Source organism: Camellia sinensis, chromosome 4 (assembly GCF_055761805.1).
Source record: "Camellia sinensis isolate YWXY chromosome 4, ASM5576180v1, whole genome shotgun sequence".
Taxonomy (NCBI): Eukaryota; Viridiplantae; Streptophyta; class Magnoliopsida; order Ericales; family Theaceae; genus Camellia; species Camellia sinensis.
In genome coordinates, this window is record NC_138964.1 from 155,673,811 (window position 1) to 155,699,842 (window position 26,032).

Sequence of the window (26,032 nt, forward strand, 5' to 3'; positions counted from 1 at the left end):
AACCAAAATGTTCAAACACCTGATTGGCCGAACAGTAGAAGTCTACATCGACGACATGGTCGTGAAGACCAAGGAACCTAAGGGTCATCTTGCCGACCTAAAAGAGGTCTTTGATATACTCAAAACATACCGACTCCGACTCAACGCATTGAAGTACGCGTTTAGAGTTGGATCAGGTAAGTTCCTGGGGTACCTGGTAATAAGAAAGGGCATTAAGGCCAGCCCAGATCAAATCAAGGCCATCCAAGAGTTGAAGAGTCCGACGTCGACAAAACAGGTGCAGATGCTAACTAGAAGGGCCGCAACCCTAAACAGATTCATCAGCAAGAGTTCAGACAAATGTAAACCTTTCTTCAACCTGGTGAAGAAGGCTAAGAACTTCCTATGGACTGAGGAATGTAAGGCCGCTTTGGCCGACCTAAAAAAGTATCTGACCACGGCCCTAGTCCTCTCAACACCTGAACCTGGAGAAAAACTGTTTTTGTATTTGGCAGTTTCAGAACACGCAGTAAGTGCAGTGCTAATCCGAGAGGAAAAGGGAGAGCAAAGGGCTGTTTATTATGTAAGCAGAACCTTGGCCGATGCAGAAACAAGGTACCTACCACTGGAGAGATTAATACTGGCCTTAGTAATAGCCTCAAAGAAGTTGAACCATTACTTTCAAGCGCACAAGATTATAGTGCTAACAGAGCACCCACTGAAGTCCTTGTTACAACAAGGAAACTTAACTAGAAGAATAACAAGATGGGCAGTGGCCTTGGGACAGTACGACCTGGAGTTCAGGCCGAGAACAACAATTAAGGGCCAAGTTTTGGCCGACTTCGTGGCTGAATTCACGCCAGAATCCATCAAACAACGGACTCCCTTGAGCCAAGATGAACGATGTCCAAGCAAACAAGGAGAAGCCCAGCCAAAGGCAAAAGAACAAGGAAAGGAAAAACTCAGACCCTACAGCATTTACATCGACGACTCCTTTCGCCTGTTTGTCGATGGGAGTTCAAACCGGCAAGGAGTGGGGGCAGGAGTAGTGTTAATATCTCATGATGGGGAGATATTGGAACAGTCTATTCGATTGGGGTTCAAGGCCTCAAACAATGAGGCAGAATACGAAGCACTGATTGCAGGACTAAAGCTAGCAGTGGCAACAGAAGCAGATGAGGTAATAATTTTTTGTGATTCACAACTTATAGTAAATCAAACAACAAGAGAGTTTGCAACCCGAGATGAGAGGATGTCAGCATATGCAAAGGAAGTCATCAGGCTGGCAGCCTTGTTTCGCAACTGTCGACTTCTTCAAGTCAGCCGAGATGATAACAACCACGCCAACGCGTTGGCCAACTTGGCAAATTCAATGCAAACTGGAAAAACAAGAACAATAATGATTGATTATCTGTCAAGCCCGAGCATAGAATAGCAGATCACAGAGCAAGAAGCAATGTGTGTGGACTTGGGACCAAGCTGGATAGATGCAATTGTTGCATTCTTGAAAGAGGGAAAGCTGCCAGAAGACCATAAGGAGGCACACAAGGTCCGATTGAAGTCGGCAAGATTCAATCTGATAGCGGACGGACATCTTTAGAGAAGGTCCTTCACTGGACCCCTTTTAAGGTGCGTACACCCTTTGCAGGTTGAAGATTTTCTATATGAAATTTATGAAGGGATTTGTGGAAGCCACGCTAGGGGCAGATCACTAGCTCACAGGGCCATTACCTAAGGGTATTGGTGGCCCTACATGCAAAAAGATGCAGAAGCCTACGTGAAAAAGTGTGAACAATGCCAAAGGTTCGCACCTTTGATACACCAGCCAGCTGCTGACCTGAACCCTGTATCCAGTCCATGGCCATTTGCCCAATGGGGCATGGATCTCATTGGGTAGTTGCCCCAAGCAACTGGGCAAAAGAAGTACTTGCTGGTAGTAACAGATTACTTCACGAAGTGGATAGAAGTAGAACCTCTTGCCAAAATCCGAGATGTGGACGTTAAGAATTTCATATGGAGAAACATCATCACCAGATTTGGCATTCCAAGAGCAATAGTTGCCACAACGGAACGCAGTTTGACAGCAAACTTATCAAGAACTTCTGTGCGAAATTTAAGATAAAGAATTACTTTTCAACACCAAGTTTTCCCCAAAGCAATGGACAAGCAGAAGCATCCAACAAAGTAATTCTGGATGGGATAAAGAAGAGACTACAGGCAGCAAAAGGAAAGTGAGTAGACGAGTTGCCCAATGTACTCTGGGCATATCGGACTACGCCGAGAAGATCAACAGGGGAAACCCCCTTTGCCATGGCCTACGGCACAGAAGCAGTCATTCCACTGGAGATCGGCATCCCAAGGATCAGAACCCAGGGAGTAGAGAATGGGACCAATGACGTACTTCTAGCTCGAGATCTGGATCTCTTAGAAGAAAGAAGGAAGAAAGCTGCAATTTAGCTCGCAGCGTACCAGCAGCAGCTTGCTAGAGCTTACAATAAGAAGGTCAATCCAAGGGATTTTCAGGTCGGCGACCTAATTCTAAGAAAAGTTGTTGGCAACAAGAAAGACCCCAGAGAGGGCAAGCTTGGCCCAAACTGGGAAGGACCCTACAGAATCACTTCGGTATTGGGCAATGAAGCATGCCAGCTTGAAGATAATAAGGGCAAAGCATTACCAAGACCCTGGAACACTTGTAATTTGAAATTTTTCTAACATTAGATGTTCCTTGTTATTTTTTACCGACATCATCAATAAAATTTTAACAGAGTTCTCCAAAGACTTGTGAATTGATAAAAGATGCATAATGATTGTTTCTGAATAATGAGAACCCAAGTGGAACTCAGGTTCACATTGGGGGCAGAGAGAAGATAATAATGCTTAACGCTTGTTGAAATTTGTAGCAATTTACAAGTTAAGCGGAGATAATTGTTTATCTTCACTTGTTGAAATTTGTAGTAATTTACAAGTTGAACTTAAGCCCAGATAATTGTTTATCTTCACTTGTTGAAATTTGTAGCAATTTACAAGTTGAAGTTAAGCCGAGATAATTGTTTATCTTCACTTGTTGAAATTTGTAGCAATTTACAAGTTGAAGTTAAACCGAAGTAATGCTTAACGCTTGTTGAAATTTGTAGCAATTTACAAGTTGAAGTTAAGCCGAGATAATTGTTTATCTTCACTTGTTAAAATTTGTAGCAATTTACAAGTTGAAGTTAAATCGAAGTAATGCTTAACGCTTGTTGAAATTTGTAGCAATTTACAAGTTGAAGTTAAGCCGAGATAATTATTTATCTTCACTTGTTGAAATTTGTAGTAATTTACAAGTTGAAGTTAAGCCGAGATAATTGTTTATCTTCACTTGTTGAAATTTGTAGCAATTTACAAATTAAAGTTAAACCAAAGTAATGCTTAACGCTTATTGAAATTTAAAGCAATTTACAAGTTGAAGTTAAGCCGAGATAATTGTTTATCTTCACTTGTTGAAATTTGTAGCAATTTACAAGTTGAAGTTAAACCGAAGTAATGCTTAACACTTGTTGAAATTTATAACAATTTACATGTTGAAATTAAGCCAATAGATATTGCTAAGCACTTATTATAAAAGTTTATAAATATTAAACCAGTATATGTTTATCTTTGTTAAAATTTATAAGCAATTTGAATGACAAGAACTTGCCGAGGTAGATGATCGGTTGGTATAACTGAGAAGGTTACACAAAGAAGGAAGAGTATACATATGCAGAATATTCTAAGTATAGAATCATGCAAAGACAAAAAAGAGAAGACATGAGTGCAAGCACTTAGAAAAGAAAATTTACATTCATTTACCAAGAAAATGGCATATCGGCCATACAAAAAGCATACATTGTTCCAAAAGATAAAGAAGCAACAAAATATAAGTAAGCAAAAGAAGAACATAAAGCTAAGACTCCTCTCCATCAGTTGGTTGAATTTGAAGGTCAGTTGCTTGTTGAGAAGACATCCCAGTAGCCTTATCCGCCGCTATCTCGGCATCAATTTCTTGCAAAGTTTCTTCAACACTCTTGTCCACAGAGCAGACGTCGGCAAGTGCATTCTCGGGAACAGCTTCTATGGGAACCTCATCACTTTCCTCATCCTGAGTCAAGTCTAGGACTTGCTCATTCTGATGAGGGGACTTGGCCCCATCAACATCCTTGGATTTTCTCACCAAGGCCTGATCCTCATCCTCATCATTTTCCTCGGATTCGGATTTGCCGACGTCTTGATTTGGAGGTTGAATTGGAGGAAATGGCAAAGGAATGGCATCAGATTTTTTTAATGACGAGTCCTCTAGGACGTTAGGTTTCTTCAGAAGGGACATCCAACCAAGGGTAAAACCCTTGTTGCATGCCTCCTTCACTTGCTGTTCGTAAGCATCAGTAACATCAGCCATGCCTTGGGCATATGCCTTTTCATCAGCATCTTTTATTTCAGCCTCTTTAGTGGCCAAGGCTTCTTGAAGCTCTTTTTCGGCTTGGGCCATCTTCTCTTCGGCCTCATTTCTTTGGGACTCAGCTACTTTCCTGATAGCCTCAGCCTTCTCTTCGGCATTATTCTGAGCTTTAACTGCAGCCTTGGCTTGATCCTCCAGCTTCTTCATTTTTGATTGAAGGCCCTTATTGATCTTTTAGAGAGAAGAGAACTCCTTCTGCATGTTGGCTAGCTTTTGCCGATTTTCAAAAAATTGCACAGAAAAGGAGTGGGCATGCTGGATTACCTGAAAGAACACAAGACAAAAATTAGCTCAAAATTTTCTAAATACAAAACAGAAAAAAGAAAATTACCAAGAAGAAAACACTTACTTGAACGGAGCGTTGAAGCATCAACGCATAATTCTGCGTACTCGCTCAACTCGGCGTTGCGATAAAGGTCGCCGGGAAGGAGCAGAGCTGTGATTAGGGCTACGCCGACATTGATGTCATCGGCACTGTCAGTAGCCAAGACTGGCTTGTCCTCCAGAGTAATTTTTGGCGACCAGGAGGCATCACTCTTCTTGGATCCCGAAGTCGTAGCGAAAGAAGACCACGGCTTTTTGGATTTTGGGGACTCTGATGGCTGGGTTTCCGAGCGCCTCTTCCCAGCAGAGGGTTAAGGTTTGTCACTCTCCGCCAACTTTGAGATAGGCAGGCTATCTTCGGACTCGACCTGAGTTACCTTAGGCTTTGGTTGAGCCTTTTTTATTCTCTTTGGCTTCGATGGAGGAAGGGTTTGGGTTGGCTGCTCATCAACAGATGATGGAATGCTGGCCAGAAGATCTTTGGCAGTAGGCTTAGGGCGACCCATTTCGGCAGTAAGGACAAGTCGTCGCTGACGTTTTCTTTCTGCAATTGGAATCAAGTATGGAGCTGAAGAAGATGGCTGATCAGCTGGATCAGATGTTGATTCTTGATCTGTTCGTGATGTAAATGCAATCAATGGGGTTGTAGCAGAGGGTAGAGAAAGGCTTTTTTTCTTCCTTTTGGAAACGTCGGGCAAAGTCGACTTGTATGATGGAATAAAATTGAGGAGCAGAGGCGCTTTTCTCTTATGGATTGGCAAGTCCAGAAGTTTCTTCAAATCCTTGCTGGGAACAAAAGATTGGCGAAAATTTTTCGGTGGCTGACGAACAGCTGCAAGAAGAACAAACGTCAGAAACAGACAAAGTATTTAAGACTTTGAAGAAACAGGCAAAGCTGAATACTGGGCTCTTACCCTTGCCCTTTAAAACTGATCGGGGAAGAGGGTAGAGATAGATGTCCTCTTCTGGAGCAAACTCCTAATTTCCCGAGGTAATGAGATAGTCATCTCCAGCCCCCTTGTTGGAGTCTGGGAGGTCGGTTACGATTTTGAATTCTGTAGACCTCGGCTTAAGGTAATAAATATAGCCTTTTTCTTTCAAATTAAGGGCACACATGGTATAACAATACTGGATATCGGCTAGGGTGATCCTAACGTTTTTCTGTCTAGCTAAGGCAATTATATCAAAGATCACTCGATAGGAATTGATTGCCAGTTGCATAGGGTTCAACTTATAAAAGTGAAGAATCTCGTGAAAAAGGATGTTGAGTGGGAGCCGGAGTCCACACTCAATAAAAGCTACAATGGGAAAGGGCATGGAGTTTTCTGTAGGCATGATGATGGAGTCATCATCCCCAGCCAGCCTTAGATGGACATCGGCAGGGATGGAGAACTCTTGCCTCAAGTACTCAAGTTTGGTCGGGGTATATACCCTATGTCGCCACATACCCATGATATCGGCCTAAATTATAAGGGTTGAAATTTAGAAAAAAGATGTTTCTTATTGATGGGACCTCGGCAAAAACCTAGGTTTGGGCTGGTACAGAAATTTGTAAGAAATGTTTCAGTTTTGCCCTAAATCGTGGGTTCTACAAACAAATCCTAAACCTAAAACTATGGAGATGAAGATCAAAGGCACAGATCTAGAAAAGACACAAAAATCAGAAAGCAAGAATGGAATTTCAGAATCAAGAACAGAGGTGGTTTATCAAGAGCATAAAAAATACAAGAAATATAGGGCCAAGATTAGTCACAAAGATACAGGGAAGTAGTGAAACAATGCGTGTGTTCAAAATATGGGCAAAGGCAAAATCATGAGAATGACACATTCAGGTGTATGAATCGCAAAATCAAAAGTTTCAACAGATGCAGTAAAGGCCACAAGTAATGAAGAATATTAACAGAATTGAAAACAAAAGAAACAGTTGCTTACCAGAAAATATGAAGCCAGTATGAAGATTGCCGAAGTCAGACGACAGTTACAAATGTAACGAGGACGACGAAAGCTTCACAGGAAAGGAGAACGGAAGACAATTGCAGAGCTTGAATACTGGAACAATGGCGTATCCAGGAGCTAGAGAGAGAAAAAGCGAAGAGAAATCGAATGCAAAGTTGAAAAATGAAGAAAGGGGGAAAAGTTTTTGTCAAAAATGAAAACGGCGGCAAAAAGTAATCAATACGCCTAGAAGAACGTATGCGTCAGACGGCGCACGTGAGGGAGAGACGGCTTGCAAGCGCGTCATGAACATGGTCCAATGAGGTAAAGACGCGTGAATGAAACGGTTGAGTAAATGATGCGTGACAGCTCATACACGTGAAAGAGTTCACTGGAATTCTTGTTCTCTGAAGAGAACATGTCAACCTGAAATGAATGATCTCGGCTGAGGAGTTCTTAAGCCGATATACAAGAGGAAGTATCGATGTAGGTTCCATCACCTCAGAATGCCGGGGTAATAGAACCTAGGGGGCAGTTGTGGGGATATATTTTCTGAGTACCAACACGTGGCAAGGTGACGCCGATGTGTCAGCCGAGGTGCCACGTGTCTTGGTCGTGGCGCCGAGGTTATCTCGGCTAGGCCGAGGTTTTCTCCGAAGATATCGGAATCCGAGATAAACGGATAAGGGACAAGAGTCCTAGAATGAAGAGGGGACTTAGTCAAGATGAGGATAAATCTCTTAGGGAGTTTTATCTTTATCTCTTGAGGAGCCCAAAGTAAATACTGAGTTGGAGTCCATAGAAGTCAGGTTTCTGGTGGGATTAGGATTAAGTAAATTATAAAAGAGAGGCACCCCCGTGGATCTAAGGTACGCAATTATATGCTTTGAGTAGTGAGTTTAGCACTTGATTATCTTTGAGAGATATACTGACTTGATCGTCGGAGTACTCCCGGGTGGTAGAACCACCGCCGGAGCCTTTTCTTTCTGTTACAGGTTAGCTGAAGCCATATATTCTGCCGGTGCTCTCTAGCTGATTACTAAATGGGCAATGTGATCAGAAAATCACTCACACAATTTGTAATTTTTTTTATTTTTTTTTATTGAATAGATGGATGTAAAAGAAAATTTAATTGATTGATGTGTAGAATGTGAGAAAATAAGAGACAAGAGATGAGAGAAAAAAAAGTGATTGATTGATTTATTAAAAAAAAAGAGAGAGAGGGAAGGAGAGAGAAAAAAATAATTTTGAAAAGAGTTTTGATAATTTGTTAACCAAACTTTTTTTTTCCATCTAAATATTAATTTAAAAACTAAACCAAACATTACCTAATTTTTAAAAATATATATATATATAATTTAATTTACATTTTTTTCTCCTTTTTAAATGGGTAAATTACAAATACATCCCCCGATGTTTGTTTAAAATGCAAATTACCCCCTGTAATTTGAAAAATTACAAATACCTCCTTATTACAACTTTTTATTTAACAGAATTAATTAAAAAATGAAATTCATAATTGCTCTTCTATACAATAATAAAATTACCTAAATTATTAATTGAAACATATTTTTAACATCATTAAAAACTGTTAATTGACTTAATGATTTATTAATAGGGCCTGGCTTTGGTCCAGTCCACCATCGGACTGGACCGTGCTGTTGGGCTCGCGGGGGGCCCACCACGGGTCCCGTTTTGAAAATTTGAACCGTTGAATATGTAGAACTCGTCAAGTACTATATGCTTGTGAAAAATCACATTGATCGGATATCGATAGCTATGTGATCAAAACAGTTTTTTATCAACCGTTAATTTATTCACCGTCCATTTTTTTTTTATATAAAACTGATTTGATCACATAGCTATCGATATCCGATCAATGTGATTTTTCTCAGCCATATAGTACTCGACGAGTTCTACACATTGAACGGTTCAAATTTTCAAAACGGAACCTGTGGTGGGCCCCCACGGGCCCAACAGCACGGTCCAGTCCGATGGCGGACTGGACCAAAGCCAACCCTATTAATAAAATAGACGATTTGTTATGAAATTAGAAATCTCAGGAGTGGAATGTAATTTTCAAACTACATGAGGGATTTATATTTTAATCAAATCTCAGGAGTGTATTTGTAATTTATCCTTTTTAAATTCATCAACATAAGATGGACCTAAAAAATATAAATTTTTTACAAAGATAAAAAAAATTAGAAATTAATTTTTTAATATGTCAAACTCACCCTAAAAATATAAAATGGAACACTGATGTCTCATACATTTGTGTCCCATTCTATATTTTATATCTATGCACTTAACAATGTTGTTATTTTAGCCCTACAAAAATGTTTTGTGACAAATTCATCAAGTTTTGATGTAATTTTTGTAGAGTTTCTCATAAGTTCTTCTTTAATTTCTTTGAAGTTTCCATTTACCATTTGAGAGGGTAATTTTTGGGAAAATTGGGCCGAGCTGCGAGTTGGGCATTGAGGCCCAAAACACGAAGGACTAGGTAAAAAGGCCATAATGGATACTCCGGCCCAGGAGAGCAATGTTACTCCGACCTTGGGGAGACAAAGTTACTTCGGCTCACAAATGATGAAGTTACTTCGGCTAAAGGAATGGCAAAGCTACTCCGGTCCGGAGGCAACTCAGAGTTAGGCCGGTCTAAAAGTTAGTCCGGTCACAGTATGTTCTGGGAAGGCCGGTTTCGGAATTAGTCCGGTCGTGACTTACAATGGTTAGGTCGGTCAGAACTTGTTACTTGGAAGTTTGATCTAAGCACATCAAGGTTGAACAGGGCAGCCGAAGTAAGGAGTTAGAGGAGAAGACCGAGCTAAGGATAGTTCGGCCCTCTGTGGCTCGGTATAGCCAATTTTACTTCGGTCAAATGGAAGTTCGGCCATAAAGAAAACCATCCCACTTGGTTTAAGCAGTGGGGGAGGGTATAAAAGGATAAGCATTATCCTTAGGAGAATGAATCCTAGGAGGACTCTGCATGGAGAAGTACAAGCCCTACTAGGATTGCGCCACGGGAAACTTATAAAAGCTCACAAGCATCACCTTGGAGGAGGTAATTGAACATAATTCTTTCTGAAAACATTGAGCTTTGTCTATTTGTCAAGTTTTCTGACTTAGGCATCGGAGAGGTTTCCGGCACACACCCGCCGGCTAGCTCACATTTGTATTTTCAGGTGACAAAGCGACGTCGTACGGAGGAGCGTGGACTTGGTCAACAGGATTATACGAGGAGAATTATTTCCTCCCCGTACAATTGGCGCCGTCTGTGGGAAGAACAGACAAGAACAAAAACCTATTGACTAAGCTTCTCCTGTTCTCATTCAATGGCACACATTGAAGACTTGCCGCAGTCCGCCGTCGACGGACTAACTCCAGAAGGGGGCGCAAGGCGTGAAGGATTACCTTCTGTCCCTCCCATGGCGGATTTAGAGCCCCAACAACATAATTCCAGGAGGAGTGGCAGGGAAAGGCGGAATAGCAGCCCTCGACATTCTCAGAGTCCTGACAGGCAAAGGAGGAGGATTGATCCTCAAGCCCTGGAAGACCGCGTGAAGGAACAAGATGAACTAATTCGAAAGATGGCGGCGGACATGGAGGCTTTGAAACGCCAGATGAAGACTAAAGATGTGGCGACAGGAGAGGGGCGCAAGCACAAGACGCCCGCTCGCCACTCAGAGAATCGTAGTAGGAATACTGCACCCTCCCAGGGAGAGAGCAGAAGCCTCAGGACAGGCAACACTCACTCCTTATCTTCAAGGACTCGTCACTCCAGGTCTGAGAGGACGAGATCCGAAAGATCATACACTGAAGGAAGCACGTATTGGCCTTCACATTCACACCAAACCAGATCCAGACAAATAGAGCTACCCAGGTCATCCGACTTACGAACCGTGCTAGAAGAAAAAGCACGATACGAGGATGCCAGGACAAGGGATCCACACCGAGTTTCGGCCTTACAACGGTTGGCTCCTCGGACGCATGGAAGCGTCGAGGTTGGAATGCCAAAACCGCGACCGGCCTACGAACCAACGGACAAGGCATTGGCAAGACTACAGACTTCGCCGTTTGTCCCAGCGATCGAAAACACGCCCCTGCCATCAGGCTTCCTTCAGCCGAAATTCAATACATATGAAGGGAAGACGGACCCATATACACACCTGAGCCACTTTCGCCAAGTCATGGTTGTGTACAGGCGAAACGAGGCCTTAATGTGCATACTCTTCCCGTCAAGTCTGGGCGACCTAGGCTTGACTTGGTTCGAAAAGCTCCCAGAGGGCAGCATAGCCTCCTGGGCCCAATTGGCAGAAGCGTTCGTAACAAGGTTTCGGACAAATACTAAGACACCGGTGGAGATAGACCAGTTACTCTCCATCGACATGGGTGAAAAAGAGACCCTCAGATCTTACAACAGTCGCTACTGGGAGACATTCAACCAGATTAGAGACTGCCCCACCAATCTAGCCATTGCGCAATATAAAAGAGGCCTACCAGTAGGGAACTGACTAAGGGATTCAATTACCATAACGCCACCCCTCACCATGGAGGCCCTGATGGAGAGAGTGCATCAGCACATCAGGGTAGAAGAGGATGGCGCACGTGCAAAAGCGAAATCTAGTGCAACCATAGTACCAGAAAAGAAGACCTCAGCAAAGGTCAATACAGTAGATCGGCAGAATAAAAACGGGCGTGGCAGACGAGATAACGGAGAAGACCCAGACAAAAGATGGTTGAGAATCCGCACTGCCATAACAACAGTGTTCAAAAAACCAATATATCGGATTCTGAGTGAAATAAAAGACAAGCCTTTTGTCAAGTGGCCAGCCAAGCTAGGGGAAGGTCAGAAAAATTACGATGACAGATCACGGTGCACCTTCCACAAAGAAAAGGGGCACCGAACTGAGAATTGCACGCCACTGAGACAGCACTTGGAAGAATTGGTGGCAGCAGGCCACTTGGACGAATACATTGAAGGAGGAGCACAACCGGCCCCCCAAGATCATAATGACCATCCCAACAGAATGCCAAACGATGCACCACCACAAGGCATTATCAATGTAATTCATGGAGTTTTTGAACCTGAGCGCGTATGCGAGCTCAGAGGTTCAATCAAGAAGGCTGAGCACTTTAGGGAAGTATTAAGTGCCCAACCTGCCATCAAGAAGGGGAGGACAGAGGCAACAAACGTCATGTCCTTTTCGGATAAGGACTTGGAACGAATTTACTGCCCCCATAATGATGCCCTGGTTGTCACTCTCCGAGTCAAGGATTTTGACGTCAAGCAGATTCTGATTGACCAGGGTAGTTCATGTGAGATCATGTATTACGACACATTCAAGCAACTGAAACTGCAAGACAAAGACTTGGCACCGGCAGTTTCTCCCCTGATTGGATTCAACTCCATGCCAGAGTGGCCTGTCGGCAAAATAATCCTTCCAGTCAGAGCAGGAAGTGTAACAAAACAAGTGGAGTTCTGGGTATTGAAGGTCCCCTCCACCTACAACATCATCCTGGGCAGAACATGGCTGCATGCCATGCGTTCGGTAGCGTCATCATACCATCAGGTAATGCGGTTCCCCAATGACGCCGGTATAATTGAAGAAGTCTATGGCGATCAGATCATGTCAAAACAGTGCTTCGCCACAGCGAATGGAAGCCGAGCTGCCAAAGGATACGTTCATTCGGTGGAAGAGCCAGAAAGTAATGAACTATTCGCGGACGTCGGCAAAGAGGCTGATCAGAAAGCAGTGGAAGACTTGGTGGAGGTAAAAATAGATGAGAAGAACCCGGATAAGTTCTTCTTGCTTGGCTCATCGCTGTCCAGCGCTGAGAGATTAGAGATCTTGGAATTCTTGACCTCTAATATCGAAGTGTTTGCCTGGACACCTTACGACATGCCAGGTATTGATCCAAACTTCATCAGTCACCAACTCAATGTCCACCCAACCGCCAGACCAGTCATTCAACGCACACGCAGATCGGCACTCCACCACGCCGAAATAGTGGCAGAAGAGGTAGGCAACCTGCTGGAGGCAGGAGCAATAAGGGAAGTGCACTACCCAAGGTGGATCTCCAACACAGTCGTAGTGCCAAAAAAGAATGGTAAATGGCGTGTCTGCGTCGACTACAAAACAGTCAACAAGGCGTGCCCAAAAGATAGCTTTCCTCTACCAAGGATAGATCAACTGGTGGACCTAACGGCAGGGCATAACCGTCTCATCTTCCTGGATGCATACAGAGGCTACCACCAGATCGCCATGCATGAACCAGACCAGGAGGTCACATCCTTCACAACACCAAGAGGGTTATATTGCTACAAGGTCATGCCCTTTGGCTTAAAGAACGCAGGGGCGACATTCCAAAGGATGGTCACCAAGATGTTTGAACCATTGTTAGGCAGAACAATGGAGGCTTACATCGACGACATGGTGGTCAAAAGCAAGGATGAGAATGACCATCTGAAAGATTTGGGCGAGATGTTCTAGATCCTGAAGAAACACAAGTTGCGCCTCAACGCGTCCAAATGCGCATTCGGAGTTGGATCTGGCAAATTCTTGGGCTTCCTGGTGACCAACCGAGGTATAGAAGCAGACCCCTCTCAGATCAAAGCAATCCAGGAGTTGAAGAGACCAAACTCAGTCAAAGAAGTGCAGCATCTCACTGGTATGGCGGCTGCACTCAACCGGTTCATAAGCAGGTCATCAGACAGACTACGACCATTCTTCCAAGCTTTAAAGGCCAAATTTGAGTGGGATGAAGAATGCGACCGAGCTCTGGAAAGCTTGAAGGAATACATGTCTTCCCCACCACTACTTGTTACTCCGGTACCTGGTGAAGAACTCTTTTTGTACCTGGCAGTCTCTCAGCACGCAGTCAGCGCAGTGTTGGTTCGTGCAGAAGGAATACAACACTTGCCCATCTTTTATGTCAGCAAGACATTGTTGGGAGCCGAAACAAGGTACTTGCCATTGGAGAAACTAGCATTAGCATTAATGATGGCATCCAGAAAATTAGCGCACTACTTTCACGCCCACACCATAGTCGTCCTCACAGCCTTTCCACTAAAAGCTCTATTTGAAAGGGCGAACTTTAGTGGGCGAATCTTAAAATGGGCAGTGGAGTTGGGACAATTCGACATTAAGTTCCAACCCAAGACCGCAATAAAAGCCCAATCTCTGGCAGACTTCGTCGCAGAGTTTACTCCTGGAAGTCATCATATCTGCCCAGTCGACCTGACTGACACAACCGAACTAGGGACGGAAGTTGACGCCGGAATAGCGCAACCCCTAGTGGAAGGTAGTCAATCAAGCACAAAGGCAGACCATACTAAGGACAACAAGGAAGAGCCAAACAAAGGCTCACCAGCAGTTCAAACAGAGGACGAAGGGCAGACAGCCAACCTGGACTTTGAAGAAAACACCATTCTTGACCTCACGACATCGTCTGATCCTTCCACTTGCTGGAAACTATTCGTTGGAGAGATGTGGAAGCTCTTTGTGGATGGAGCATCCAACCGACATGGTGCAGGGCTTGGCATAGTCCTCATCTCTCCAGACGGCCTGGTTATAGAGCAAGCAATCAACCTTGGCTTCCCAGCATCCAACAATGAAGCGGAGTATGAGGCGCTTCTCGCAGGACTCAAGTCAGCACACTTCATGAAAGCAACCGAAATAATGGTATACAGTGACTCTCTGCTGGTGGTAAACCAAATTTCTGGCGAATACGAAGCAAAGGACGACAGAATGGCCAAGTACCAAGAGTTAGTCAGAACGGAGATCAAGAAGTTTGATGTGGTAAGGATAGAACAAATTGGTAGGGAGGAAAACAGCCGAGCGGATGAGCTAGCAGGCCTGGCCTCAATGGCAGATACATCAATCCCTCATCCATTACTCATCGACTTCTTACCAAGACCAAGCATAGAAGACCCCGAAGCAGAAGAAGTATGTTGCACAGAATTAGGCCCTTCTTGGATGGATCCCATCATCCTGTTCCTAAAAGACGGCATCCTACCAGAAGAGAAAAAAGAAGCCAACAGAATAAGGGCAAAGTCGCAGCGATTTTGGCTATCTCCATCTTTGGCATTATACAAGAAGTCGTTCTCTGGGCCTTACCTCAAGTGCGTTCATCCCAGCAAAGTAGAAGCATTCCTGTTTGAAATACACGAAGGGGTGTGTGGAAGTCATCAAGGGGGAAGGTCGCTCGCTTACAGGGCTATTTCGCAAGGATATTGGTGGCCATATATGCAAGCAGACTCAGAGAAATATGTGAAGAAGTGTGAAAAATGCTAGAAATTCGCACACCAAATACATCAACCCGCAAGAGAACTCCTACCCTTAACTAGCCCATGGCCTTTCGCAATGTGGGGTTTGGACATAGTAGGACCACTTCCAACTGCACCTGGCGGCAGAAAATTCTTTCTCGCAGCAACAGACTACTTCACAAAGTGGGTGGAAGCAGAAGCATTGGCGTCAATCAAAGAAAAAGATGTGAAGAAGTTTGTTTGGCAGAATATTATTACTCGGTTTGGCATACCAAAAGCACTGATCTCAGACAATGGAACTCAGTTTGACGGCAGAATCTTCAGAAGCTTTTGTGAAGAATACAAGATAGAGTTCTACAATTCCACACCGGCATATCCTCAAGCGAATGGACAAGCTGAAGCATCGAATAAAGTCGTCTTGGATGGACTAAAGAAAAGGCTAGAGAAAGCAAAAGGCAAGTGGGCGGATGAACTTCCTCACGTCTTATGGGCTTACCGCACCACTCCTCGGCGATCAACTAGAGAAACACCATTCTCCTTAGCCTATGGAATGGAGGCAGTGATCCCACTAGAAGTTGGCCTCCCCACAATACGAAGCGAAAATTTTGATCCAGACTTAAATGGAGAAGCCATAGCCCTAGAACTCAACCTTGCAGAAGAAATAAGAGAAAGAGCATTAGTCCGCATCGCCTCATACCAACGAGAGTTAATCAGAAAATACAGCAAAAAGGTTCATCCAAGACAATTCAAAATTGGGGATTGGGTACTACGCAAGGTAATGGGAAACACCCTGATCCCAGGAGACGGCAAGTTAGGCCCAAATTGGGAAGGTCCTTATAAGGTGGTTGGGTTAGCAGGCAAAGGGGCATACCACCTAGAAGACAAGGATGGCAAGGCAATCCCTAGGCCATGGAATACGGCCAATCTCAAGTTATTTTACTTTTAGCTTTTCTTTTTTCAAACATATGTAATTTTCTCTTCCTTCAATAAAATGAGAAATTCTTTTTAGTACAAGTTGTTCCTTGTAAAAATTAGCTTTAGTAAAGATTAGGCGCATTGCAAGCATTCTATTCTAAGTTAGCTGGAAAAACTAACTTAGAGGTTCGCTGGATTAAACCAACACCCTTCCTAAGCCCAGGATAAGGATCCAGGCTGCAGGACATTTGGTCGGAATAACCAAATACTATAAGTTAGCTGGAAAAACTAACTTCAATAGTTGGCTGGAATAAACCAACACCTGTTACTCTTCAGCCGAAGTAAGTGCAAGGCTGAAGAGTGGTTGGCTGGAATAAACCAACACTTGTTACTCTTCAGCCGAAGTAAGTGCAAGACTGAAGAGTGGTTGGCTGGAACAAACCAACACTTGTTACTCTTCAGCCGAAGTAAGTGCAAGGCTGAAGAGTGGTTGGCTGGAATAACCCAACACTTGTTACTCTTCAGCCGAAGTAAGTGTATGGCTGAAGAGTGGTTGGCTGGAATAACCCAACACTTGTTACTTTTCAGCCGAAGTAAGTGTATGGCCGAAGAGTGGTTGGCTGGAATAAACCAAACACGTTGTACTCCTCAGCCGAAGTAAGCATATCGGCTAAGGAGTGGTTGGCTGGTAAGCATAGTTTAAAAGCCAAAACCGAAATAGAAATTGGTGTAATAGAAGACATTACAAATGCAAGCATACACACAACAACCGGAATAAGAGTTGCGTAAAATTTTCATTCAAAGAGAAGTCATTACATGGGCATACTTCGGTTACAAAGAGAAGAAAAAATTAAGAGAAAAGTTCTTCAATTTCAGCATCAAAAGCCGCATCATCACTAACTCGAAGACCGGTCTCAAGAGGAAGCTCACTCTCGGCTGCCATGATTCCTTCGGTTGGAACCACGTCTTCATTCGGCTGTTCGTTAGGATGGTCCTCTACCATGGGTTCCAACCGAAGTGATGGGTCGGCACCAACAACTGGAATGTCTTCAGGAGCAGAGGAGTCATCAGTGTCAGAGTCCTCCAGGAACTCTTGTTGCAAGGCATTTGCATACGCCGCAAGGGACTTCGGTATAAAGTACGCTGGAGGGTCGAAGACCTCGGTCTGTTCATCATGACCGAGCTTCTCCACAGCCGCCCTCCAGCCGCACTTGAAGAAAAGCTCCTTGGCGGCGTCGCATTGTTTGGCATAGGCCTCCTCTGCCTCCTTGAAACCTCGCTTGTACCCCTCCTTTTCGGCCGCCTCCATGTTCTTTTTCAGTTCGTTTATTTCGGCGTCTTTTCTCTTCTCAAGCTTCAGCAGCTCACGCAGATATTTGTCTTTCATTACAATGGCCGCTTTTTGCTTCTCCGCTTTAGCCGAGTTAACCAGCTCGGCAAGTCGGCCGTTCTCCGCTTGAAGCTCGGTCATTCTCCTTTCGGCCTCCACTAGTTCGGCCGCCTTTGCTTCGGCTTCCGCCATCGCTTGCCTTGTGGTCTTGCGGAGTTCTTGGACTTTCCTATAAGTGATATTGTTCTTTTGCAAGGCCTGGCAAAACAAAGATTTCTTCTCAGCCGAAGTAAAAGTTGGAAAAATTTAGACAGAAAAAACAGACAGAGCTACTTACCAAAATCATGGACTTGGATGCAGACCGAATTGACTTCATTTCGGTGTTCAATTGCTTTAAGTGGTGCTCCATGTCCTTGGGGAGGCACACACTTTTGGCCAGATTAAAAGCCAATTGGTGATCTTTTTCAGCCACGACCGAGTCAGTAGCTTTGATGTCTCGGTCGTTGAAGGTCAGCGGCGGAGCCCACTTCGGAGATTCAGCTCGGTCAGTTTGCTCCGGTTGGGGGGAAGGTTGAGGACTTTGGGGGATGGATTCAACCTCATCGACAAGTTGCTGTTCGGTCGATGTAGATCGGGCGCGTTTGAAAGGGCGAGACAAAGAAGGCCGTTGAGAAGGGAGGGCCACAACGGCAGGCTGCGCCTCAATAGTTGGTGGTACTTCGGCTCTGGTTGTTGCGGTCAGAAGGGCCCTAACCCTGCTTTTCTTTGCCATTTCTTCCTCAGCAGTTAAGGGAACAAGTCTTATTTCGGGCAAAGTTGGGTCCGACTCTGGTTCTTCCTCAAGAAGGAAATCGGTTACCCTTGCTTTTCGGCGACCGCTGTACCGGTAGGTCGGCTCGAAGTTCAGAAGCTTAGCCCAACTTCTTTCTTTAATCCGTAGTGCGGCTCGCAAAACCGCAAGGTTGGGATAGCTATAGAGGGAATGGAGGTGGGCGAAATCTGCAAAAAAGAAGAAGTGTTAGTTCGGTCAGTAGATTAAAAAACCGAGATAACATACAGGGAACAAGACCGAAGTTAAATTACCAGGCTCTCCCATTTTCCAATTTATAGGACGGCCAGGAATTGGGGCTTGAAAATCCTCAAAATTCCCAAAGACCCAGAAGAAGTCATCGTCATTAAGGTCTTTGTCCGGGGTGTGCTTAACAATCTTCTCTCGGTGGCGATGGATCCTAAGGTAATAGACCCATCCAGCATCTTTCGAGCCGATGGAATATTGATGGAATATTTCGGCGAGGCCAAGATTTAAACCGGTTTGGTGGTTTAGTGCGGCTATTCCCATAATAATACGGTCTGTATTGGTGGACAGTTGGGTGGGGCATAACCTAGTTTGTCTAAGGAACTCACAGATCAACGGTTGTACAGGAAACCGTAGTCCGGTCTCAATTATGGATTGAAGAGTAAAAGGAACGAAACCTTCGTTGTCCCATGGAATGACGTCATTTTTTGCTAAAGTCAAATGAACGTCATCCGATATATCATAGTCCTTCCTGAATTCGGCCATGCCACCAGGGGTTTCGACTAAATACCTATACTTACCCATTTGTTGTATAAATTACGGATAAGTTATTTCGGTGCAAAAATCGTGCTCAGTAGCTCGGTTGAGCGCACGCGGGAGTGCCTGGGTAACCTAAGTCTGCAAAGTAAAAAACAGAGGGGGTTAAAGCACTGATCAATGGACCGTGCTACAATTTACAAGCAAGGTATAAAAGCCCTACTTCGGCCTCAAAGAACTGGTTCTTTCATCTGGTCTGGTAGCTCGGTTGGAGCAAGTTGTTTGATAGACCGGTTTAACGTCTAGGGGCAGCTTTCTGAGTTCGGTCTAAAAAACTAAGGAAGCTGGTTTAGTCCCAAGGCCTAAATCGGTTGCAGTGTGAGGAAAGTTATTTCGGTTGAGCCCCTAGGGGCGGTTTTCTAAGTTCGGTTTAGGAACTAAGAAAGCCGGCTTGGCCCCGAAAGATTAGCTCGGTATGTGCACGTTTGTTCGGTGATCTTAGCTTGGCTAGAGTGGTTGAGAAGAAACTACTGATATTCCTACAAGTTCTAGTTCGGTTATTGGCTGAAGTGATCTACCAATATTGGACAAACAGTATCCTAGTCCGGTTGCTATATGATTTTGGATCTAAGACTGGTTTTCTACATAATAGTTCATACATACATGGGGTTCTACTGGTTTCTTCATAAAAAGTACAAAAGCAAAGCAGATAAATGGAGAAAAATGTTTGCAAAAAGCATACAAAACAGGAACGGATGGTAAAGCAAATAAAAAAGAGCAAGAAGGGTAGGCTTACTTACCAGATTGAAGAACAAGAAGCTGAAGATGGAGCAGTAGCAGCGATGAAGAGCACAGATTTGGAAGCAAAAGAAATGAAGACAGAGAGAGAAGGTAGGGTATGTGAATACAAGTGAGTGATTCAGTAAGGAAGGGGTGTTTTGTGAAATATGAGAGAGGGATGAGGAAAGGAAAAAGCGGGAACTGTTTCAAATTCACGAAGCACGAAGACGGCGTGACAGCCGTCCTTAGCCAACCAAAACATGCCACGTGTCATAAGAATGGGAAGCGTTACAGACACTATGATTGAAGAGACGTTTTTGACCAGACAAAATAGGGCCCGGAGTAAAATTAGCTCGGCTTAAAAGTTCGACGGTTTTTAGTTCGGCTGGAAAAGCTTAAAACGACGCCAGCTCGGTTGGTGGACTGGTAATCCCAATCATGCTCTGCAGATGGAATTAAGGGGCAATTGAGAGGGTAATTTTTGGGAAAATTGGGCCGAGCTGCGAGTTGGGCGTTGAGGCCCAAAACACGAAGGACTAGGTAAAAAGGCCGTAATGGATACTCCGGCCCAGGAGAGCAATGTTACTCCGACCTTGGGGAGACAAAGTTACTTCGGCTCACAAATGATGAAGTTACTTCGGCTAAAGGAATGGCAAAGCTACTCCGGTCCGGAGGCAACTCGGAGTTAGGCCGGTCTCAGAGTTAGTCCGGTCACAGTATGTTCTGGGAAGGCCGGTTTCGGAATTAGTCCGGTCGTGACTTACAATGGTTAGGTCAGTCAGAACTTGTTACTTGGAAGTTTGATCTAAGCACATCAAGGTTGAACAGGGCAGCCGAAGTAAGGAGTTAGAGGAGAAGACCGAGCTAAGGATAGTTCGGCCCTCTGTGGCTCGGTATAGCCAATTTTACTTCGGTCAAATGGAAGTTCGGCCATAAAGAAAACCATCCCACTTGGTTTAAGCAGTGGGGGAGGGTATAAAAGGATAAGCATTATCCTTAGGAGAATGAATCCTAGGAGGACTCTGCATGGAGAAGTACAAGTCCTACTAGGATTGCGCCACGGGAAACTTATAAAAGCTCACAAGCATCACCTTGGAGGAGGTAATTGAACATAATTCTTTCTGAAAACATTGAGCTTTGTCTATTTGTCAAGTTTTCTGACTTAGGCATCGGAGAGGTTTCCGGCACACACCCGCCGGCTAGCTCACGTTTGTATTTTCAGGTGACAAAGCGACGTCGTACGGAGGAGCGTGGACTTGGTCAACAGGATTATACGAGGAGAATTATTTCCTCCCCGTACACCATTGAAAGAGTATTGTACCAGTATTGGAAGAATGTTTCCCCTTAATTTCCTGGAAATTGTTTTTTATGCACTTTGATTTTTGTTATTATAATATAATTTTGTTCAAAACTCAAAAATCATTAGTCTTTAACACATCAAAGACTAAAAAATCAATAGTCTAACCTCCGCGGCTTCAAAATTGAAGACTAAGGAGTTGTTTGAGATGTTCTAAATAAATATATTTTTTAATTTTTTATGAAATATAGATTGGGTATGGATTGAATTTGAAGTGATGCGATAGAAAAGTGATATGACTTAAATAAGATGATGTGACTTAAATAGAATAGTAACTTTTTAACTTTTTAATTTTTTTAAGAGATGACAAACAAGGCCTAATGATTTTTGAGTTTTGAAAAGCGGCGGCTCTTTTTCGTCCCTCCTGCTGCTACACCTTTCCTCCAAGTTCTTCTAACCTCCTCGTGTTCTTCTGTTCACCAAAGCAAACAATATTAGTCTTTAACACATCAAATATTCAACTCTCTTAAAAACAAAAACTAACCCATCAAAATTAAATTTAAACACTTTCATTTCCCACATTCTATATTAATCTCTCTCTTTCTCTCTTAGTCCTAGTTTGGGAAGACTAAATAAGTATATTTTTTGACTTTTTATGAAATATGGGTTAAATTTGGGTTAGGTTTGAAGTGATGTATTAGAGAGGTGATGTGATTTAAATAAGATGATGTGACTTAAATAGGATAGTGATTTTTTGACCTTTCGTCTTTTTTTAATCATGTCAAATTTGGCCTTAATCTAACACCCATCCAACAACTCTGAATGAACTAGAAAAAACAGAGAAGAAGAAGATTAGATTGTGCACACAGATCATGTCAAATGACAGAGTCGATCATCATGCTTTTCGCGTCGCGTTAATATTTTTATTACTCTTAACTATAGGTACTAATCCAATTCATTCTCCCTCTACTTGTGATTCTTGTTTTCTTTTTCATTTGGGTTTTGTGATCCAACTTTCTTCTCAAACTTTCCATGAAAATTCAGCCTTGAAAATTTGGTTTTGGGCTTTGAAAGATGATAGATTTTGTGGGTTTGATTTGAAATTGATAACCCAACAATCTTTTGAGTTAAATTTACTGATGATTTTAATGATTTAGGTACAATTGTTGTGGGAGAGTTATTAGATTTTGATAAAGAAGTATTGGTGAGTAGGGGTGAGCAGCGGATATACCGATCCGCCAAAACCGACCGAACCGAACCGATCCGCCGCATTTTGGACGGATGCGTGATGACGAACGGACGGTTGCGGATTGATTTTCTCCAATCCGCCAATTTGGCGGACGGATGGCGGATTTGAGATTTTGTGGCCGCAACCGAACCGCCAAACCGCCAAATCGCGAGCACCCTTAGTAATTTATAAGACTTTATATTTTCAATTTGTTTAAATATTATGTTTGTGTTTTCAATTAAAAAATAGTTTAAATATTCTGTTGAAAAAAAGTTTTCAACTTTAATATATTTTTTGAATTGAAAAAAATAAACGTATTATTCATCTATATTTTTTAGTTTTTAAATATAACTCTAAAAATAATAAATAGAAAATATGATATATGCTGGTTGGTTTTTATTTTCAAAAACATATGTAGATACTGCTCTGTTCATGGTTTTAGTGGTTTGAATTGTTATTATATTTTAAGAATCACAGATTGTAATACTTTATGTGGCTGAATCATGCTGTGATTGTAATATGTGGATGAGGCATGCAGTGATCGTGATGTTCTAAAGTTTCAAACTTTCTTTCTTTGAATAAGGCATACAGTGATTGTAATACTTTTTTAAGTCATTGACTGTAATACTTTTTTTTTTTTTTGAGGTAGTGCATAAGTTAAATTATGTTGAAAATTTATAAAATTTTAAACCGCCAAACCGATTCGCATCCATCCGCCAAACCGCCAATCCGCTCAATCCACATCCGCCGGATTGGCGGACGGATGCGGATTGATTTTCTTCAATCCGCCAATCTGGCGGACGGATGGCGGATTGGAGGTTCCGTGGCCGCAACCGACCCGCGCCCACCCCTATTGGTGAGCTTAAAAATCTTCCTCGAAGATCAGAATCACATAAATCGAGGAAGATTCTCCGACTGGAATCAACCCCGCACGCCCCCTTGCGCGTGGCCCGGAATTTCATGCTTTGGAGACCGTGTCACTGGCATTGACCTCTCCGGCAGCGAAATCTCCGGCGGCATGTTCGGAAACTTCTCGGCTTTCACCGCCCTAACCCACCTCAATCTCTCCGGAAACACCATTTCCGGTGAAATTCCGGCAGACTTAGGCGGTGCCAGAGCCTAAAAGTTTTGAATTTGTCTCACAATCTCATTGCGGGCGAGCTCAACTTGACCGGACTCAATAAATTGGAGGTTCTCGACGTGTCCTTGAACCGAATTTCCGGTGGAATTCAGTTAACTTTCCCGGGAATTTGTGACAGTTTGGTTTTAGCCAATTTATCAACCAACAGTTTCACCGGCTCTATTTTCTATCACTTCGATTCATGCTGGAATTTGCAGTTTCTTGACCTGAGCGCCAACAATTTCTCCGGCAATGTCTGGCCGGGTTTCGCGAGGCTTCGCGAATTTTCTGTTTCCGAAAACCAGTTAGTTGGGGCGATTTTCCGGGCAAATTTTCCCGGAAACTGTACTCTGAAATTGTTGGACTTGTCGGGAAATGCTTTTGCCGGGGAATTTCCAAAGGAAATTTCACACTGTAGAGAATTGGAGGTTTTGAATCTATCGGAAAACAATTTCACGGGTCAAATTCCAGCAGAGATTGGTGAAATTTCGAGCCTGAAAGGACTTTTCTTGGGAAACAACACTTTCTCGAGAAAAATTCCAGAGTCTTTGCTTGGGTTGGGAAACTTGACCTTTTTGGATTTGAGCACAAACAATTTTGAAGGTGACATTCAAGACATTTTCGGGCGATTCAATCAGGTTCAGTTTCTTGTATTGCATTCGAATTCGTACATCGGTGGGATGATTTCATCAGGAATTCTCAACTTGAAGAACATTTCCAGATTAGACTTGAGCTTCAACAACTTTTCAGGTCCATTACCGGTCGAAATCTCTTATATGACAAGCTTGAAGTTCTTGATTCTTGCTTACAATCGATTTACCGAAAAAATTCCTCTCGAGTATGGAAATTTGCAAGGCCTCCAAGTTCTTGATCTATCCTTCAATATGCTAAACGGATCAATTTCGCGAAGTTTTGGAAATTTGAGCTCACTCTTGTGGTTGATGCTCGCCAACAATGCACTAACCGGTGAAATCCCACCCGAGTTGGGGAATTGCAGGAGCTTGTTATGGTTAAACCTCGCAAACAATCAACTTTCTGGGCCAATCCCATCTGAGTTGACAAAAATTGGGATTAACGCAACGCCAACGTTCCAACAAAATAGACAGAATGATCGGGCTATTGCTGGTTCAGGCGAGTGTCTAGCGATGAAGAGGTGGATACCGGCAAACTACCCTCCATTTAGTTTTGCGTATACACTTCTTACAAGGAAGAAATGTAGAAGCATTTGGGATAGTATGCTTAAAGGGAATGGCATATTCCCGGCGTGTGCTGGTGGTTTGCGGACATTTCAGATCTCGGGTTATGTTCAACTCGGTGGTAATCAATTGTCCGGTGAAATCCCAATTGAGATTGGTAAGATGCAAAACTTTAGTATGTTGCATTTGGGGATTAATGGATTTTTTGGTGATCTTCCTCCAGAGATTGGACTAATGCCACTCGTAGTGCTCAGCATTTCATAAAACAAGTTTTCTGGTGAAATTCCAGCCAAGATTGGGAACATCAAGTGCTTACAAACCCTTGATTTATCTTGCAACAATTTCTCTGGAGCTTTCCCAGCAAACTTGAACAATTTAAGTGAATTGAACAAGTTCAACGTGTCATACAATCCATCCATCACTGGCAAAATCCCAATAACCGGACAATTGGCAACATTTGAGAAAGAGTCTTTCCTCGGCGACCCATTTTTACGCTTGCCTTCATTCTTGAAGAACACCACAGATAGTCCAACAACGAAAAATGAAAAGAAACCGATGAAGCGTGTAAAATTAGGTCCATTTTTGGTGGTTACGGCTCTGATAATGGCCTTTCTAGTGTGTGGGATTCTAACACTCATAAGAAGAGTCCGGTATACACGCCTGAATATGTCTTGAAGGATACAAAGGTCCAACATGACTTTTTGTCAAATTCAGGCACGTCTTCTCCATGTTTGTCAAGTACTGTAAAGGTCATTCGTCTAGACAAAGCAATGTTTACACATGACGACATTTTGAAGGCTACAATGAACTTCTCGGATGATAGAGTTATCGGGAGGGAAGGATTTGGAACTGTGTACAGAGAATTGTTGCCCGATGGGAGAAAAGTAGCGGTAAAGAGAGGGTATCAAGGGTGAAAAAGCGTTCCGAGCTGAAATGGAGGTTCTAAGTGGAAATGGCTTCAGTTGGCCACACCAAAATCTCGTGACATTCTATGGATGGTGCCTTGATGGGTCGGAGAAATTATTAGATCTTGTTTCAGATCGAACAAGGCGTCGAATTGATATTGTATATATGTATATGGGCAGGTTAGTGTTTCGGATCGAACAAGGCTCACATGGAGCTTAGATTTTTTTCACATTAAAATCTAAAGCAATCAAATTAGGGGGGAAATGCAATAAAAATAAGGGTGAAGTGTCATCTAATTAATGGTATTACGGTTAAGGAGTGATTATGCGTAGACAAATACAAGATAATTTTGTATATATGTATACAGCAATGATAGGTATTATGAAAAGTTTTTCATGAAAATAATCATGAAAAATTTGTGATTTTTGAATTACACTTAGAATAAAACACCACATACTAATCAAGATAATCTAAGGGTCACAAATCTTTCATGATCATTTTCATGAAAAAATTTTCATGATCCCTAACATTTCTCATATGTATATGGGCATGTTAGTGGCTTGATAATTTTTAAAGAATAATATTAGGGATCATGAAAAAAATACCGTAAGGTGCATCATGAAAATTTTTCATCATTTGATTAGTGTGTGGTGTTTTATTGTATGTATAATCTAAAGGTGAAAATTTTTTCATGATTATCTTTATGATATTTTTTCATGATCCC

General features: G+C 43.0%; 1 pseudogene across 1 annotated transcript; it reads left to right on the forward strand.

The window, feature by feature from the left end:
- Positions 1-22,936: 22,936 nt before the first annotated feature.
- LOC114285633 (putative LRR receptor-like serine/threonine-protein kinase At1g74360 pseudogene) lies at positions 22,937-25,604 on the forward strand (annotated as a pseudogene). Its single transcript, XR_014365932.1, has one exon. The product of XR_014365932.1 is annotated as a putative LRR receptor-like serine/threonine-protein kinase At1g74360 pseudogene (transcript).
- The last annotated feature ends 428 nt before the right edge of the window (positions 25,605-26,032 follow it).